Source organism: Equus caballus, chromosome X (assembly GCF_041296265.1).
Source record: "Equus caballus isolate H_3958 breed thoroughbred chromosome X, TB-T2T, whole genome shotgun sequence".
In the NCBI taxonomy this organism is placed as follows: Eukaryota; Metazoa; Chordata; class Mammalia; order Perissodactyla; family Equidae; genus Equus; species Equus caballus.
The window spans coordinates 37,884,024-37,904,658 of NC_091715.1; the positions used below are offsets into that span (position 1 = coordinate 37,884,024).

A 20,635-nucleotide genomic window follows, 5' to 3' on the forward strand; every position below is an offset into this window, starting at 1 on the left:
GTAAGTACCAATGGAATCGACACATCCCACTGCTAGATATTTGAGTACCCCACACCTCTCTGAGGGATAGATGTGACAGAATTACCCAATTTGGGCTCCTTAGTTAATAAGGAGTTGATAGCTGAGCTTTATCTTTCTTTATCAAGGTTTTCATATCCTAACAATGTAAGTTACAAAAGTAGCATTTTATCAAAAGAGCCCTACGCACTCTGGTTGTGAGGCATAATGGGCTGGACTCTGATCCCTACATAAATCACTCATACTCTAGGAAAACCATCCTCTTTCTCTTTAGTTATCATCTCTTACATTCTAGCAGCTTCTTGCTATGGCCAACAGGGCCCTCTGTGATCTGCTATTCACTACCTCCCAGATCTCATCTCCTCCTTTCCCCCTTGCTCACTGTTCCACACCAGCCTCTCTTCTGTCCCTTGGACACACCAAGTTTGTTCCCACCTCCACTACAGTGCTTTTGTTTACTCTGCCTGGAATCCTCTTCCTCCAGATACCCTCATGCTTGGCTCCTTACTTCCCACGGGTAAGTCTCTGCACAAATGTCACAACATCAGAGAGGCCTTTCCCATCCTCCCTGTATAAAGCAGCTCTTCCCCAGACCTGTCCAACCTGGTTTTATTTTTCTCCATAGCACCTACTAACGCCTGGCATATACTCATTTGTCCAATCACTGTCAGTCGTCCTCCTCCAGGCAAGCAAGAACCTTGTTCACTGCTATATTCCCAGGCCAAGAACACCATCTGGCATGTGGTAGGTGCACAATACAGGTTTGTAAAATGAACATTTCCTATATGATGTCTTCATCAATCATTCTACCACAAGCTTACGAGGTCTAGTTGGCAGCCTGGGAACTGTTTGTTAACACCTTACCAAAACACCCCATACTTCATGGGCCAGGTGGACAAGAGCTATAGGAGAGTGATGATTTCCCCAGCCTTAAGAGAATTGTGCAGGGGTAGGGGAGAAAGAACAGTTTCTTTACACTCTCCCTGCTATCCATGGGTAGAAGATAAGGGATGGTCTTTTAGAGTAAGGAAATCAAACAGAACAGGGAAAAATGGTTGAAATTTACTGTCTCTACCAACCTAACTTGTCCCAAACAGTCATTTGATCTTGTTCAGAAAGAAGAGCCCTGAGATAATGAGCCATCCTTTTAGATTGTGAGTGATTGTGTTTTTAAATCTACATTAACATTTCCTTCCATTGGGCCATATATACCTACTATTGATGTAGACTTCACATTTCATGCTGAAAGATATAAAACATTTTCATTGCCTTTGCTGCTGTGGTCAAACCTGTATCAGAAAACACACAAAGTCTGTGCCATTACAAAGAACTTGAATGGTTATGTGTTCTTCAAAAACTATGAGAAATGACACCCAGCTTTAAATCACTACTAAATCACAAGTAAAGATAACAACTCTATCTGCCTTAAGGAAGAGTACTCCTAACTGTGGCCTGGTGCCAAGTAACACTTTCTGAAGTGTGAGTAGTATAAACCCTCCTCCCTATCCTCATGTCCTCAAAAGACAGGGCCTCCCTCATTTTTCACATCTTTACTTAGAGATATTTTCAAAAACTCATAATAAATTTAAATGAGAGCAGAGTAGGACTTTTAACCCCCAAATTGATTTAAACTTCATTTACAAATTATTTTCCAAGGCAACATTGTGGAAGTCTCTGTTGTCTCTTAATGTTCTTTAAACAGGAAAATGAGTTGAAAGCTTTGGGGAGGTCTTAGATTGTATTTACTGACACATTCTCTACTAAGAACCTTTCTTCTACCACCATTAAAAAAAAGAAAGAAAACCCATTTCTCTGCATTATTTTCCTGTCACAAGCCTTTTCTTTCCCTTACTTTAAAAAAGAAGCCTGGCTGCCAAAGGAAGATGCTTAAAGACTTTTATGAATGTCAGTCTGTGAAATGTGCTTTGTCTCAAAAATGGCAAAGGATCAAATAAAAGATGTAGTCATTGAGGTGAAAGGAACAAAGAGTGAGTTTGTAGCTACTCCTCTTCCTTCCCCTAACGGACCCTCACCCTGTCCCTTCTTTCGTCTGCCTGCAGGTAGACATTGAACGAGTTACATGAGAATACGGACAAATGAACGAACGAACGAACAAATGAAAGAATGAAGGCAGGGGTAATTAGTATATCCTCCTACAGGCTCAGTCCAAGGCCAGGAGATTTTTAAAAGAGATTTCCAGCACTCTGAATCCATAGGCTAGGGTAGCCTGCTCTCACCCTTTGAGATCAATTCTCAACCTACATTTCAAAGAGGAGGAAATTCTCAAGGTAAAACCCCTTTTCCTATATACTAAAAATTAACTATTCATGCAAACATAGGGTTTTATGCACATGGATGGCTTCTTGTAATTCTTTACTTAGAAGTTTTGCCCCTCTAGAAAGCATTCAGAACTAGATGGAGATAAAGGAGCAAAATATTAGTAATTACAGATTCTTACTCATTTTATTTGTCTGTGGATTAATTCTATATCGAATAGAATCACCTCCAGAAAGGGGATGAAAGTGCATCCCTAGGGCCCAAATACTCGCATTCTTCTCCCTTCCACCCCCACTTTCAAGTGAAAACATTAGAGAAAAAAAGAGGGGAAGTTACATGAGTAAATTTGTTAGTGCATGAGATCAACTGAAAACCAGGAATTCCCCTCCTGGACTTTAGTGGCCTAATTAAAACTCATAAAACACAAATGACTAAAACTGCTCCCATTGATTTGTGAAATAAGCAGCAGAAAAAGTCAACTATGTATTTCACTATTGAGAGGGCCAGGCCTCAAAGATGTGACACTTTGCAGAATAGAAATGAGAAGACCATTTCTGAGACTTTCGGGTTCAGTCAACTTTTATTCTGCTTTTCTGCCAGAAATACTCACCATGTGTACTGGCAACAGCCTATCTGGATTTAGATTCTGGTTCCACAACTTATCAGCTGAGTGCCCATAAGCACATTCCTTTCTCTCTCTGTGCCTCAGTGTCCTCATCTCTGAAATGGGCATCATAATTGCACCAATGGGTTGTCAAGAGGATTAAACAGGTTAACGCAGGTAGAATACTTATAACAGTGCCTATCTAGAACGTGGTAAGTGAACAATAAATGGCAGCCACCATCGTCATCACTGTTTTGCTTAATCTGATGCGAAAAAAGACATATAATTTAGAACAGACCCACAGGCTTTGAAACTAAACTGAAGTCTGTTCCTGAAAGGATTTGGGAAGGGAACTCAAGTGTGGGAACTCAAGTACCATTATTACTCCAGGGACCATAGCATATGATTTACACGTGTTATTTCATCCAACAGCCCTGTGAGCTGGTACTGATGCTACACTCTCTGGGGCTCAGGGAAATAAATGGAGTAGCTTACTCAGCTAGCAAGGGGCAAATTTAAGCACAAGTCTACTTGTTTCCAAAGCCTGGGCCTCTCATGGAGCAAATACTTCAATGGATGCTGTGAAGAGGCACCTTCTTGGGGTCACGGTAACCACTGTCACATCCTTGATACTCATCGCAAGATGTCTGGAGGTTTGGAGATTTTTTTCAGGTAATCAGAACTTTGAAAGCACCCTGCAATGTTTTGCTGGGCCTGTACAGATGTACTCAGTTTCTCTCATTTTTAAGAACTCTAGTCTCACATTATATATATCACACAAATCCTAATTGAAAGAAATCAATCAGTTTTTATTTAAAAAGTCTTTATCCATCTACTTTTAGGAAAAGTGTGAAAACTAAGCTTTCTTCCAATACCACCACTAATAGGCTTTCAACAGAACAGGTGCTTCAGGAGAATTAAACTCTTTCTAAGCAGAAAGGGAGGATCCTTTAAAATAAAACTTTAGGGGCCGGCCGGGTGGCACAGCAGTTAAGTGCGCATGTTCCCCTTTGGCAACCCGGGGTTCGCCAGTTCGGATCCCGGGTGCAGACATGGCACCGCTTATCAAGCCATGCTGTGGTAGGCATCCCACATATAAAGTAGAGGAAGATGGGCACAGATCTTAGCTCAGGGCCAGTCTTCCTCAGCAAAAAGAGGAGGAGTGGCAGTAGTTAGCTCAGGGCTAATCTCCCTCAAAAAAAAAAAAGAAATAAAATAAAATAAAACTTTAGCTTGCTTTTCATAATCAATGACTCCCTCTTCCACCTTAAAGTAACCACTTACACTTCCTTTTTAAGCAAGTTATTACTTTATTAGATTGACCATTTAAAAGAAAGCAGCTAGAAACTATTTTACCATTAAAATATGGCTAAGAAAAACAAAATGTCTCAATTATTATAATGACTTAAAAAGCATATTATATTCAACTTTTATATGGATCTGTTCCTTTAAGAATTAGAGAAAGAAAATCAACTACATAAATGCTCTAATGATGTATTTACATGACTTTATTTATAGTTAATAATACATATGTGTTTTTTATGTTTTAGATGATCCTAAATACTTTGGAATATATAAACTAGAATAAATATAGGATTGAAAGACAATAGGCTACAGTTGAGAATTTAAGAACTTGAGCCAGGAAATATCCAAGATTAAATCATTTACATTCTTTAGTGTAATATATGGAACAATTGTTTTATATTGATTTTTTAAAATTTTTCAAAGGAAAAGGGTAGCAAGTAGGTGCGTTTAAGATGTTTTCACTGGAATAAATGTTATGTATAGTTCCCTGGTTCCCTATCTAAATTGAAGGTAGTTCGTAAAATATAAAAGTATTTTACTTTGCACGTTCTCCTTAGTAATTTAAAATCTTCTTGATTTTTAAAATAGTCAACGATTATGTTAAACTTTGGTTCAGTTTCCTCTCCTGAACAAAGACATCAGTTCTCCAAATTCTGATGGCACAATCAAAACAGTTTAAGGAAAAAATTCTCAAGACTGTGAATATAAAGATGACAACTAATAGTAAGAAAAATCCAATGGGCAGAAAAAATTTCATTATTTATAGCAATCTGAGATTGATAGGAGGGAATGAGTTTGAAGATGGAGGTCAAAGAGAAATAAATCTAGGACCTTTAAATTTGTTCAAAGATAACATTACTGCTAGTGTTTGACTGAAATGCCAAATGAATAAGTAAAACATACCATATGTCAGATAGAAGTTCTAAGAGAAAAAAGTTAAGCAGGGTAGAGGGATAGGAAATTTGGGAAGTAGAATGGGGAGGTTGCTATCAGCTTGGACTGAATTTTTTACCCCTAGGAAGATACCAGTACTGGAGAGACACCTTAGATATTTTTTTGAGAAAAACTGTTAAAACTATCCTTTCATGAATTCAGAGAGTCACACAGTTCAAGTTCCATAGGCTGCCTGATTTGCCCCAAGGGGCCCTTGCTTTGTCCGAGTGTGGCTCCCCTGCCAGGGAGTTCACCCCTTCCAAGGTGACCCGTGCCCTCCCCAGAGCCCAGGCCTCCTGCTGGGTTAATGGCCCAGAAAATGTCTGCGAAAAGACTTTTTCCACTATTCAAGATAATTTCCTTGGGGCTAAGGAAAGAGTTATTTCATGTGTCTCAATTTTTCAAGATAAAGAAGTCAGGCTGACTGCTGATGAAGATCAATGCTGGGAAGCCTGTGAAGAGATTAAGAGCCTCTCAGACCCCTGGAACTCCCTGGTTCCCAGGGAACCCGTTATTAGCATTCTATAGTAGACCCCTGGTAATGACCATGGCGGTGATGTCACCAGCTTTTGATGACACCAGGCATAGAGTGACTAGGAACAAAGTAAACAGCTGAAACGCCCCTCTGACTCAGTCAAGAGTTCCAGTGCCTGTTTCCAGGCCTCTCTCATACCTGAAGTGGACTCATTAAAAGCAGACTGCAGCTAGACAGCTTGTCTTGGCTCTACTATTTCCTGGCTGTGTTACTTTGGGCAAGTTGCTTCACCTCTCTGTGCATTAGTTTCCCCGTGTAAAATAGGGATAACAATCATATTAGCCACATACCGTCTTTGCGAGGATTAAATAAGTTAATATATATAAAGCACTTTACACCCAAACACATCTACTGAGTACCTACCATGTGTCAGGCACTGTTCTAGAGGCCAGTGATTCATTTAGAGCAGTGCCTGGCACATAATTCAAGCTCAGTGTATATCAGTAATTAAAGGTCCACAAACCCTTATCTGATACTCAGATTATTATTCTAATGATTTTATAAAGGTAATAGGGTGACTAGTCTATATAAAACTTTATGGGGGTGTGGGACAGCACTCCATGATCAAACACATTAATATTTCTAGAGTAAAACATACAAACATTCATAGTAAGTGGGATAAATAAAGACTACAATAGCCTCACATCAGTTCAGGTCAGGATTTGCTGACAAATTTTTTACATTAAAATCTTTTGGTTTTCTGAGCTTTTTAGATTTCAGAAGAGATGGTGGACCTATATATTAAGTAAGAGGCAAAACCCACTAAAGTTTTCTTTTCCTTTCTAACTTCTGGATGTGCTAAGGACCAAATGAATAGTCAAAAGCATTTAGGAGCAGAAAATAGGAAGCCCTTCAGGCATGGAAAATCCACAACTGCATAATTAATCTATGTCAAATATTCTGTAAACAATCCCTCCCCTCAAAGACAGTGTGCCATTAGATCCTCAGTCAACCAATTCATTTCCACAAAAAACAGGTTTCAACCAATCCGTAAGGGTTTGTAATCTTAATTTTTGAATATAGGATGAAATACTTAAGTTTTTTGTAATACAACTATTTTAACAGCACAACCTGATCTTTCCCATAGAAAAAAGACAAGCTATTAAATGACAAATAATTGACTTAAAAACACGCACTTTAAAAGAACACAGTATTCTCTGAAGTCAGCCTAGGGAGATGAAAACATGTTACACCAGAGTGGTAAACTATCCTGCTACCAAAGGAATTTTCTCCACATTGCATTTTAGGGAAATATTCGGAGCTCTTGAAGAGCTATACAATAACTGGTTCAAGATGTTCTCACTGCTGCTCACCACTGGAGAAAGGAGTTGCACAAACCTGTGGAAGTCGCCTTCTCCCACCTCTTTATTACCCCCATATGTTCTTATTTATCTTCCCCAACTTTTTTAGCCCCTTTCATTTATTTTATACCGAAGTATTGCTTTGTTCAAGACCTATGTTTACCACTCCCATGGCGATCCGTACACAAAGGCAAGTCAGGAAGACATGAAACGAACGGAGATACTTATGTCGCTTCATGGTTTTTTCCCCTTCTCATTATCCTCCTACTCAATGAGACTGTAGTGGGAGGTCTGAATGACATTTCCAAACCGAGAACTTAAAGCTACATTTCAACACCCAACCCCCTCAGTTGTCATAGGAACAACAGTATGAGGCTTATCTAGGTTCTAACAAACAGCCACTTGTTTCGCTAGCAAGTAAAGCTCCCCCTTCCAATCAAATATATACACACATACATATACATATCTCAAAAACATTTAATTGGGAAAAACTGTATACCGTACCCAAAACTTAAGAAACAAGCCCAAAGGGAAGGTGTTTATATTCCTGAATATGCAAATATCAAATAGGATTTGAGAGAAATTATTTTGAGGTCTGTTACTTGACTCGATTCCTTTCAGTTTGTAGCTTGACATACCCACAAAGACTGTGTGTACTGTTAATATCTTTCAACAGAGTATACAAAAATATTAATACTCTCAATAACCCCAGCAGAGAATTCAGGGCAACACGATGTTATTTGTTTTACATCTATTTTTAAAAATTTAATAACAGAAGAGCAAATAGAATTGAAAACATGAAAATCTAAAGGAATTCTTCTGGAATATACTTTCTAGCATTTATTGTTTCAACCTGCTTCTATCATATTTTTGTCATTCAAAACAATAGCTTCTAAACGGATGAGTAAAACCTAAAAATTATATAAAGGCTTTTTTCCATTAAGCATGGCAGTGTTTAGCCAGATTATTAAATCATCATATTTCACCCAAGGATTTACATGAAATACAGAGCTGAAAATAATTGCGAATCACTGAACACAAGCTAGCAGATATAAATTACCTGTAAATATCTTAATGCTTTGTCACCATTTTTCTGTCTTCAAGACTCTAAAACCTATAAATTCACGTGCTTCAGAGAAACAAGTAGCATTTTTCCATATCCTCAGCCACATCTTAAGTGAAATAAGTTGTAATATTCACAAGGTTGAAGCACCAATCGGATTTATTGGAGGATCTGCCCTTAACGGCCATGCTAACCTTACTTTTTATCTATTTCTTTGAAAATAAATACTTACACAGAAGTCTTGAGAGTTATTAGTCTGAGAAAAATGATCTTAAAAGTTCTTAAAGTATATAAGAAAAAAAAGACCAACGAATAGATCCCACAAGATTCACCTTCCTCCGCTCCACCCTCATGCCACTCTAGTGCCAACAGAAAGAAACTGCAGCATTGCTATCCTGTTTTTTATTATGCATTTTTCCCTTTTGAGTTGAGGATTTTAAGATTTTGAAAGTAATGGAATGGGAACTAAAAGTCAGAAATGCAGATTCAACTTTCAATTTGACTTAAGGTACTTAAAAAGAAACAAATAATATATCTTATATAACCCAAAACTTACAACTCTGTCAATAACAGTTTTAATTATATATATATTCACATTCATAAAGGAAGATCACCAAAATTACCTATATAATTACCAGCATTTAAAGAATATTTTTTCCATCTGACTTTATATAAGTAGACATCACATGATTGCTTCTATTGACCAATAAGAAATTGGTAAAATCAGGTAGCCACCCACCATTCTAGTTTTCTTTTCTTATCCTATTCAACTTTTCCTGCACAATCATTCTTAAGAAGCCAAACCAAGAAATCAGACATTCACGTCTAATATAAAATTGTTTCCTTACAGTTCATGAACAAGAATCTACTGTATATAAAACAGGTATTCAAAGATTTACTATTTTTTTCTGGAAATTTCGCACATAGGGGTAGCTCAGAGTCAAGATTAGAAAACGGAATTTAAGATTTCAGAGAAAGACAGACACATACACGCATACCCATAAGAACTGCTAATCACAATCTCTCAAAACGTAATGGATTAATTATATCGAAATAACCACCCCTTTGCTATACTAATGTAATCAAATAGAACAATCTTAAAATTCATGACATAAATGTAAAAAATCTATTACCATCTTAATCTGTCCTTCACAATCAGTAGGAAATGTTTCCAATGCATTACTTAAACTTTCATTTTGTAGAGTTCTAACTAAATACTTGACATCCTTGGGTAGAGGGAGGAAAAGGAGGGCAAGTTGACTAATTCTGAAAGCATCCCTTCAAATATCATAGATACTATTCCGACTAAATGGAAATCTATATCCATGGAAAGTTAATGCTGCAACTCTACCAAAAAGCCCATTTTGATTTTGTTTCCTCCCGCTAAAAAGGAAAAGGGGAAAAAAGCCAAACTAGTTGTATTATATATATTCGGCTAAAGTGGTAACACTCAGCTCATCTTTCTAAATTACCTGGCTTCTTCTCAGCCTTTATGCTATATTCTTGGGCTGCTTCTTTTTAGAATTCCTCACTCTGTTTCTGTGTTCTCTGGTTCAACACAGTTGTTAGGGGTCTGTGAACCATTTTACAATTCCCACACACACCATATGATATCTATTAGGGAGCAATGCCACTTTTTTCACTTACCAATTCTGGATAAAGCAGTATTTCTTGGTGACAGAAGGCTGCTGCTTCCGTTCGCTAAAACTCCCTCTTCACAGCTTGATAAATCTGATTATAAAATGTCTTTGTTCCAGATCACACGAGGTGCTTTTCCTACGAAAGTTTTCTAAAGAGTTATCTGCTTTTCATTCCTGTGACAAAACGAATAAGAACAAGGGGTGGGGGGAGAACAGGGAGTTAAGTCCACACAAGTTCCTGGCAAAGATTTTTAGCTGCATTTTTCTGAGTTTAATCAGTAAGCTATATTAAAGTGACAGTTACCAGTTCAGGAAGCCAGAGTTTGATCAAGTCAGCCACAACTAGTTTGGGTGTCTTCCACTGATGTGCGGACCCCAAGAAAGCAGTCACTTGGTCATCTATCACATGTGGCTGAATCACTGGACACCCGCCGCCGCCTGGCCCCCCCCCCCCCCCGCCCCTGTTGAGCAGCAGCCCAGGCAGGAGAGTGGCTGGACGCCTGAAGTGGGACCTCTTATAGGGACCCGCCAATTAGCTGCTGACCAATCGCAGGCAGCACCTAGTACCTAAGTCACATGATAGGGCTGTCCCTATGACTGCAGGATTTCTGAATTACTGGGGTTACACAAAGGACACTCATTCAGGAAAAGAGAAAAAAAAAAAAGCCATAAGCCGAAACAGAAAACGCCCTGGCTGTGACAACTCCGGCTTTAAAACAGGGAACACCCGAGCCTCACACAGACGGAGAAAGAGCCACAACCACGCCAGGATGGAAATCAGAGGAATGCCTGGCACATATTAAAACATAGTTCCAAAGCAGAGGCTGAGTTTACAAACTCACTTCAGCTATAAATCTACTCTTCCTCCCCCTTTCTCTATAGTCTCCCCAACAGTTTTACATTCTAAACTTCTTTATTTTGAAAAGCTCCAGTAAGCCTCTACAAAGTGGCTGTAGGAAAACGCGTGAGACACACAAGACCCTCTCTTCTCATCCCCTCCAAATACCCCTAAAGGAGATTCAAAGTTTGCCATGAAAAAGTTTCTTAAGCGAAATGCATTTCCTTCACAATGGCTGGATAAATCAGGCAAAATTAAACACTGTCAGGACAAACTTGTACAGTAACTACCCAATCATACGTCTCTTCCCCTCTCTCAATCCCTCTCTTTCTCTCTCATGTAATCATTTTGGACTCTTCACATCAAGAACATTCTTGTTAAGTAAATGAGCCCCCCTTAGCGAACCAGTTACCAATTTATTGACTTTTATTTTAACAGCCTCAATTTATTTCTTAAATATTTTTTACGTTCTAGGAAAAATTCAACTGTGAACACCCCTACCACTTCTTTGACCCCCCAAAATAGTACTTACAAATGTTCTTTGTTTGGGTCTGTAGCTTTCTCCCCCTCCCCCAGACATCTGAAGCCAAAATATGGGCTCAGCTTCATCCTTCAAACCTAAAGGCCCTATTTTGCTCGTGTAAGGCTGCAACAGCTCCCTCTCTGAGGCAAGCCCGGAACACTGTGCTGCTTGCCATTCCCAATTTATGGAAGGAAGCGTATGTCAAACAAACCAGGTGATGACTCAGACTGCCTCCCCCAAGCCACGTTTTCCCTAGAATGGGAGGGTAGCGTAAGTGCAGCCCATTTGGATGTGACTCAGTTTTATTAGACTGGTGATTGTAGTTAATCTGACAAGCTCACATTTTACTTTCATAACTTGTACATTTCAGGATCAGAATGCACGTTCTAAGTGGTTTCAAAGAATTGGATCATGTAAATGAAAAAGTTGCAAGATTATTTTTAAGGTATGGCAAGGTTCCGATTCTATTCCCAAATATTGAAAACTTCATGATTATCGATTGAAAATTTTACAACCGAGGCAACCAAACGTTTGAGCTCACATGACAGCAGTAAACAGGTTTTATAAGTTTAGGTTTACTGGAGGGTTTTACCAGGGAAGACTCGGATTTTTTCTGCCCTGAGGACCCATGTTTAAGTCTCTAAGTCTGGGGCCCACGTGGCAGGTTCTTCAGGAAGTGGTCGGGAGCCTGAGAGCCATGGTGAAGCTTTCACTTTTGCATTTACTGCAACTCACATTCTAACCTGAGCTATTCACACACAAGCACACGTGTAATACAATCACATCACACACACACAAAATCTGTACAGTCCTTTAATCTCAACCTGACTAAAAGCTGCAAAATGGAAACTTACAAATCATCAAATGTCAACTGTGAAAATTCCTATTAAATAAATTGCCACGCCTAAAAGTCTTCCTCTTTAGCAAAAAGTTCACTACCAAGATGGAGGTGGCATTACATGGAGTAAATTTTTCCCAGGTATTATGCAGACAGGAAGAATGCAGTAATAAGAGGTGCAAATCCCCCACACAAAAAAATCTGGAAGGCTCGGTCTGAGCAGTTCAACTATAGTTACGTCTTCCCACCCTACTTCCTTTAACCTTGAGCAAAGTCAGGAACTGCTCGGACTGAGGCTTGACATTTATTGTTGATTATGCCTTGATGGATAACTAATTTTGTTATAATATAGAAAATACATTCTATTTCTATGATATATAAAAGTGTTGAAATGTCTAATTTTCAAATTGGTGGATGAGGGCAGAGAAAAAGTATATACACTGAAACAGTGAAAAACAGTGAATTCAGGAGTCGACTATTCACATTACGAAAGGATTGCCTTTAGGGCTTTACTGGATAAACCTCACGCTACATTTACAGATAGAATTGACTTGCAGAAATTAAATTCACACAGAACAATTTAGAAGTGCATTTCCAAATTACACTTTTGAAGTCTTTCTATTTTAACTACGTGTACATATTTTTCATTCAGTTATTAAAACATTCATACTTCAACAAGGATGTGTTAATCTAGCCACTAACTTACTTGAGTAAAATTTCATTGGCTCAAAGAAAGTTACCTTCCTATGATACCTAGAGAACACAAAATGTATAATTTCATAGCTTTCAATGGAAATAAACAGAGACTATGAAAACAATGTTAATAAAATAAAAAACCTAAAACTTTGGCATCTAAAAGAATCTCTAACATATTTTAAAGCTCTGGAGCCAGATTTGCTAGGGTATGAATCCTGGTTCTGCCATTCTGAGCTGTGGCACCTGGTTTAAAAACATAATTTATGTATGTGCTGAGGACAGTGTCTGCCTGACAGATAGTAAGCACTACGTAAGGGCTGGCTGTTCTATTATCATCATCCAACCTCTACTCTTTAGCTGCTCTTTGCACCATCGTTTTGGAGTAACACATACCTTAGTCATTCCCTAAATAACATTTCTGAGTGAGAAAAAGACAATTCTGTGACTTTTTAAAAAGAATCACTTGTAACTATTTCACTAATGATGACAAACACTTAGCCAATCCATATTTTCCTCCCAAGGTCTCAGTGGTTTAAATACTCGTCTGGTTTTACATTTGACTTCTGTTTGGACCTTTCTGTCCAAACTTCTCAGAGTTTCCAAAAACCAGTGCAGAATTGGGCCAGGCCAGTCAGGGAGGACACTCAAGAAGAACTTCCATTCCAGTCAGCTCAGATGCGTAAAGACATGGAAACTCATCAGCCAGGAAGGAAGGTGAATGGGTCAAAGACTGGGGGAAACACTACAGCCCTGTCTGTGGCACAGCACTGCCCTTGACATCCATAAGGGACCCCCAAACAGAGCTGTAAGGAGATGGTTTCAGACTCAGAAAAATACCTGAGATTGACTGTTTATTGTCTCTACAGGGTCATGACACAAAACCCTCCCACAGTTACCCTAAGGAAAAACCAGGGAGGGGAGGGCGTTGGGGGGACACAAGAGGAAACCTCAGCATGCATTCTCTTCTATGCTGTCTTTCATTAAGAAATTTCATTTCTTAAAGGAGAAAACTATATGGATTTCCATCTGAAAACTACATGAAGAAATTCAAGCATCCCACAAACCCTTTTGTAACAAAAGCTAATCGTTTCCAGCCAGCACATAACATGTTTGAAGAATGATAAAAAGGACAGCAACCAGACATCTCTGAGGCGCAGACAAGCTTTATAAATATGGAACTCCTCAAATATGGTGCTCGGCACTGCTCTGGGGGATAAGAGAAGTAATTCTATGTTTTGTTTGAGGGCGAGCAACTGCTCCAACTTGTCTTTATCCAGGCAATGTTTCTGAGACAGATGGCAACATAATGGGGGGAAAGCCAGCAAAACGGAGAGAAGGTGGTTAGGATTACAAATGAGCATTTGGGGGAAGGCTTGATTCCGCTCCCCTCCATGTGGGAGCTCGGTTCGAAGACGCATAGAGACCTGGTTCAACAGTTCAGTTCAAGTCAGGTTTAGAGAACCAGCATAGAGTTTCCTCTCAGCTACCACTGCTGTCCCCAGGCAATCTCTAAAATACCAAATGATCCAACTGTGTCAGGTTCCCACAAACCAGAACTACAGGTCAGGATGCAGACAGGCAGCCTGGGTGCCAATAATAGCTCTGGAACTACTACCTGTGGAGACTTGGGAAAGTCACTTCATTCCACCAAGGCTTTTGTTTCAACTGGAGAATGAGAATAAATAAGAAAACACAAAGAAGGAACAGAAATTGCTGCTTCAACGTTTGCTACCACCATCAGCTCACTAAGGGTGAGTTCTCACTCCCAGTATCAATCTTCCAACTCCTCAGGGAGCAGGGGGCGGACAACCTTAGGCTTCCAAGTCACACTGGTCATTTGAAGGCTGACAAAATGACTTTATCGCTTGTGTTTTACAATAATCAAAAATCTCTGGATAGCTGCTAAATTCACTTTTTTTTTTTTTTAAAGATTTTATTTTTTCCTTTTTCTCCCCAAAGCCCCCCAGTACATAGTTGTATATTCTTCATTGTGGGTCCTTCTAGTTGTGGCATGTGGGACGCTGCCTCAGCGTGGTCTGACGAGCAGTGCCATGCCCACGCCCAGGATTCGAACCAACGAAACACTGGGCCGCTTGCAGCGGAGCGCGCGAACTTAACCACTCGGCCACGGGGCCAGCCCCTAAATTCACTTTTTGATTATAGGAAAGTATCCCACTTTGAGATCAGATTAGCTTTGTATACAGTACATGTAAGATTCCCAACATTAGAAAATTTTCATAGAAACCTGCCTACGTAGCTATGTGTATGCCTCTACAGACATGCACACAAACTATGTCTAGACTTATGTAAGGAAATCTGAATTTCTTTACGGGAGCTTGCCTCTGTGCCATGCTTTTCACATTATATAAGCAGCCACTTTGCCTGTCTTCCTGCCATGATTTCAGATCTAAGCAGTATACCTCACACAGAAAAGTTTTTATTAGTTGTCTTCTTTCTCCACCCATTTTAAAGAACGAACTGACTCAGTTTTTTGATGGCAACGCACTGGGTGGGAGTGAGTATGGGAGTGGGCAGGGTGGGAGAAAGGGAGGATGAGGAGGACGAGGAGGTGGTGGGAGCCAAAAGCTGAATCACAGCCATGTGAGTAATCTTAGGCTTTTTTTTTTTTTTCTTCCTAAGGGTATGAATCAAATTAAGCTTGTTTTGCTGTGGGTGAAGGAAGAAGAATATAATAGCGTGAATCACAGTAATTATCAAATATGTGGCACTCACTAAAAATTAATTATAATCACTGCCTTCTCTCACATGCCTGCCAGAAGATGCCGGAGAGCTTTTGTTAATCAATATAATCCTTTACAAAAATTCTTAAGAGTTTGAACTTGATTCTCACCCTCTTCCCTTTAAAAATTTCCTTTTACACATGAATTTCAGAAACAGGAATTATTTCAGAGCTTCTGTGAGATAATCTTTGGCCCTTGGAGATAAGTGTGAAAACAACGTGGCTAATATGGAATAGAGACCAGGTTACAGTACACTATCTAGCCATGAGTGCTAGAAACAAAATACTGAGTTTATGAAAACAATTGCTCAGAAATGAGTTTAACCTCTCAAGAGCATTCCAACAGGAAAACTGCATGCAACCAGAAACCCTCGGGAAGAAGTGGGCATTCCTTTCATAATAGTTTTTGATGGGAATAAAGTTGTCATACAAAAGTCTTGAACTGCTTTATGCTGAAATAAGTGGATCCTCGTCAATTTAAGAACTTACTAGGAGTAATATGGAGAAAAAGATGGACCAAAACATACAAAATCAGGGCCAGACTGGTGGCATAGTAAAGTTTGTGCTCCGCTTTGGTGGCCCAGGGTTCACAGGTTTGGATCTTGGGCAAAGACCCAGACACTGCTCATCAAGCCACGCTGTGGTGGCATCCCACATACAAAATAGAGGAAGACTGGCACAGATGTTAGCGACAATCTTCCTCAAGCAAAAAGAGGAAGATTGGCAGCATATGTTAGCTCAGGGCCAATCTTCCTCACCCTAAAAAAAAAAAAGACCATATAAAATCAGTTTTTTTTTTTGTAACTTACATAGAGAATAAGAACATAGCTCAGTTATTTGTAGTCAGGGTGCATAATTAACCAGTCTTATAGAAAAGCACTTCCTTTTCTGCCATATTTTTTAAGCCAACCAATTTAGTAATTTGTGGAATATAAATATTACCATGAAAAAAACACTGGCTATCTAAAGAGAAAGGCTCAAAAGACCAATTATTTTCTTCTCCCCCAAGTTTATGCATTAGGGAGTCGAGAGGGCATATTTTGAACTATATTGATACATTTACATTTTTTATTACACCAATGAGGCAAAATGCATTGTCCCTTTGGTTATCTACCCAAGGTGTTTTTTCCTTTTAAACATGGGTATGGATATTCTGTAGATAGGCAAATGCTCCCCATGCATTTAGGATCCTTAAAGAATATTCCACACATAGGAGCTCAAGGAGAATAGTGTCTTTATTACATCATGAGGTTTTTCAAAGTTCATTTTAATTTATGGGATAGTGTTTTTTGCGCTAGCACAACCTTTATTGGGGTCTCCAAATAAACTATTTCAAGACCACTCTGAATAAATGAAAGCTTTTAACTTTTTCATGTCTATATTTTCCTCAACTTGAAAATTTTAATCTATACTGATGTGCTCTTTAGAGATGACAATTCATATGCCCAGGTTTATATATCTCCAAATCTGCCTTTATAACATTAAAATTTCGGAGATTTTAGTCAAGATATATTTACACAATCTACAAAGATATATCAACAATGGGTTCATATGTATAAAGTGAGCCACATCTGTTTTCAGACAAGGTGACTTGGGTATCTTTACCTCCAGTCCTCAGGTTCCCGGCCACCCAACCACAGCCAAGTTAATGATATTGTAGTATTTGACCTTCTACCTTTCAAGTCTGTACTCTCCCTACTTAGCATCTCTAGTTTCTTTTGTAGTAGAAATAATATTCCAATAATAGATAGTAATAGTAATAATAATAGACCCAATTTTGTCACATCCTGACCTGCACCTATTGCAAGGGACTAGGAAAAGTGTCCAGAAATTTTCAATTCATATTTTAGTTCTTTCTCTCTTTTTAAATGTTCTAAATAGTAATTGCAGGGGAAGACACTGGAAAATAGGTCTTATCAATTCTCAGAGTTCAAGTTCTCTGAAAAGAAGAGTCCTTGGGGTACTCTGCATGGGTTTTTTCCTGCTCTCCAATATACCAACTGTTTTGTGCTGGGAGTTGGGAGTAGGGTGGTTACCATCCCAGTGTTTTACATGAGGAGAATGAGAATTTTCAAAGGCATAATTGATGCTAAGTGTAAATGAATTTAAGACTTTATAAATCATTCACCAACTATGCTGAGGTGATCTGGTTCTTATCTAGCAACAGAGGAAAAGAATAAAAAACTGCAGCAAAGATAACTTAGAGGCCAGGCACCCAGGCAAGGCCAGTGGTGGAGGCAGATGTGAAGGTGGTGGTGGTGGTCTTGGCTGGGAAGTGATAAGGTAAAGGAGTTAGTGAGGCAGAAGACAAGATATGAGTGGTAAGCTTGGGCTGGGGAGATGGGGGTTTCGGGGCCCCTCACAATGCAGACCACACCCTAAAAGTCTGGCTTCTCAAAGGGAATAAATAATAGAAATGAGAAAGAGAAACAAGAAAAGAAGGGCACTATTTCACCTGAAAAATACAATTTTAATAGCGAGCTTTTGTTTCCAATCTTGTACCAAGTCCTCTTTTTCATATTTTTCCTATGATATATCTCTCAGCTCACTCCCTAATTTATCTTATCCATCATTATCCTCTCTCCAGGATGTGGCCAAGCTATGAAAAAACTGCAGCCAATGGAGAAGCAGCAAGCAAGGTAGTGAGAGGGCCTGCAACTACAGTAGGATTAAAGGATCTAGATGTATTTAAGCAGAAGGAGGTGAGAGAAAGCACAGAGGTACCTGTTTGTTACAAAACGTCTGATGTGTGCATAGGAAAAGTCCTATCATGTGGAAACTAGACTGAAGCCCTAAGCAAAGGAGGGTCTTAAGAAGAGCTAGAATAGGAACCTGGCCGGGATGTTAAAGGGGAAGTCCCCCTATTCAATGTGTAGTTGACCTTATGTCCCTTCCGACTCCATGATTCTAGAACTCCAAGTTGTTCTATTTCAAGAGTTTTGTAGAGCATTTTAAATTGCTCTAAAGCAATTTATTTAAAAGAAGGCTTGTGCTGAAGCAAAAGCAAATCAATAAAGTGTTTCTCTGTTGGACAGTTTTAGGTCACAAATTAATTTAACCGGATTATTTCCTCTATGAGGTGACAATCAATGTATGAATCCCTCTATAACATTTCTGCTTCTGATCTCACCTCCTGTGACCAGAAACCCTCCAAAAGTGAGGTGGCTGGTTGTACAGTATAATAAAATTACTTTTCTTCTCTAGTCCTACCCCAACAGGTCATTGGAAATGAACGAGATGATCCATTAAAAACTGCAGCTGTGCTATAGTTACGTGAGATGTCACCAGAGGGGAACGCTGGGTGACAGAAACGCAAACCCTCTCTGCACTATTTTTTGTAACTTCTGAGGTGCCTATAATTATTTCAAAAGAAAAAGTTGAAAAACAAAACCTGCAGCTGTCTCAAAAATCTACCTTCAAACTAATCATAACAAACAAAAGTCAAAACTCATTTTTAGATAATTAGTCCCAATGATGCCAGCTCTCTACTTAATACTAGAGAAAGTAGGAAAACCAAGAAATCATAACCCAAGTAACTGGCCGAGCCTGTCCTGTTTTACTGTATATGGAAGAGTCACATTTGGTATCTTAAAAACTAAAATGTAAGCAAACAACTAGGAGTGACAAAATTAAGATTTATAAATTAGTTTTATAATTCTAAGATCTAGAAAACAGACCCCCTCTATTTCATCCAATCTGAAATGTCACTGATTGTAAGACACTCCATTCTTTTATGTACCATTAGGAAAGAAACCAACTTTGCCAATGAACCATGGCAAAATGCCTTAAAGACAGTCCTGAATGACCGTCAAACTAGATTCTCATTGCTTTGCTCTGGGAGATTTGGTGATTTCTCCTGCCCTCAGTTGCATTGCTTGGCATGTGCCAGTCCTTCCGCATGTATCTCAACAACAAATAACAGCTTCAACTACCTGTATTTTCCTAGTTGTTGCTTTGAAAGAAAATATGAGATTTCAGTAATTTCTCCAATAATGAACATTTGCTTCACTAATATCAAATTTACTCCCTGCTGTTCTCCTGCCTTTGTTTCTACATACACAATATTTTGTTTCGATGCCAGGAAAATTTTATTTCAGTAAGTGTAATCTTATTCAGAGCGTATCAAATGGCAGGTACCATCAGCCATATACAGAACCAACAATATAACACACGAAACTGTTGGCCATGTGAACAGCTATGGCCAACTTTGTGAATGCATGGGCAACAGCAACTTCATCTTGACCACTGCCTGGCAGAAGGCGATTGAGAGAGGCTGCCCATTCTAGTATGCATCCCAATTTTAGAAATAGTCAAATATGGGAGGTAGGCACAGGGGGTGTCTTAGAATACATGAAATATTGTAGATGCTATAGGTCCTCTTCCAGCCTGGGCAAATCCTCCTTTCCCATAGCCTGTTTCTGACTACCTTGTCCAAGTAACTCATTCAAAAGATTTTTATTGAGTACTACTAACTTGCAGGCACTGGCCCAGGTTCAGGGGATACAGCAATTAACAAAGTCTCTCACCTCATGGAGTTTATCTTCCAGAGGGGAAGGACACACAATCAAATAAATGCAAAAATATGCTAGCTGGTGATGAGATCTCTGGCAGGATAGAGAAGACAAGCAATCCTGGGGTAAGGGTGGGGGTAAGGGTAAGGGTGGCTGTTATTTTGTTTAGGATGATCAATGAAGGAAGGCCTCTCTTATTCAAGTAGGCATTTGAACAAAGTTCTGAAGGAAGGGAGGAAAGCAGTTTCATGGAGATCTAGGCAACAAGTGAGGGGGTAAGGCAAAGGAAAGAACTCATACAGGGACACTGAGGTAGGAGTATACCTGGTCAGTTACAGGGACAGTAAGGATGCCAGTGTCACTACAGAAGAATGGGCAAGGGAGAAAGAAGAGGGAAATAACATTGGTTAGGTTGGGCAGGGATGTGGGAAGCAGATCACATTGGGCTTTCTAAGCCATTCTGTTTCAAGGACTATGGTCTTTGAGAGAAATAGAAAACCATATGAGGCTTTTGAGTGGAACAATCTAAAAGGGTAACTCCGGAGACAAGGGTAGAACAGAGCACCTAGCTGAGATGACAGTGGCCTGGCCTATGTGGTATCAGTGGAGATAATGGTGACTCATCAGATTCTGGATATATTTTAAATGAAGAACAGATAAGATTTGCTGACATGGGGTGTAAGCTAAATAGAGGAGTTGACCGCAACTCCAGTGTTTCTGGCCTGGGCAATTGAAAGAATGGAGCTGCCATTTCCCAAGATGGGGAGGCTGGTGTGTCATGGGTGGGGAGGTATCTAGAGGGGAATGAAGAGT

General features: G+C 39.3%; 1 protein-coding gene across 1 annotated transcript in view; it reads right to left on the minus strand.

The window, feature by feature from the left end:
- LOC138921979 (uncharacterized) overlaps nucleotides 1-20,635 on the minus strand; it is a 155,622-nt gene that overhangs the window by 12,525 nt on the left and 122,462 nt on the right. The window contains exon 6 of the mRNA XM_070258364.1: nucleotides 9,684-9,850. The gene's annotated coding sequence lies outside the window, so the exon portion shown is untranslated. The remainder of the gene's footprint in view (nucleotides 1-9,683; nucleotides 9,851-20,635) is intronic.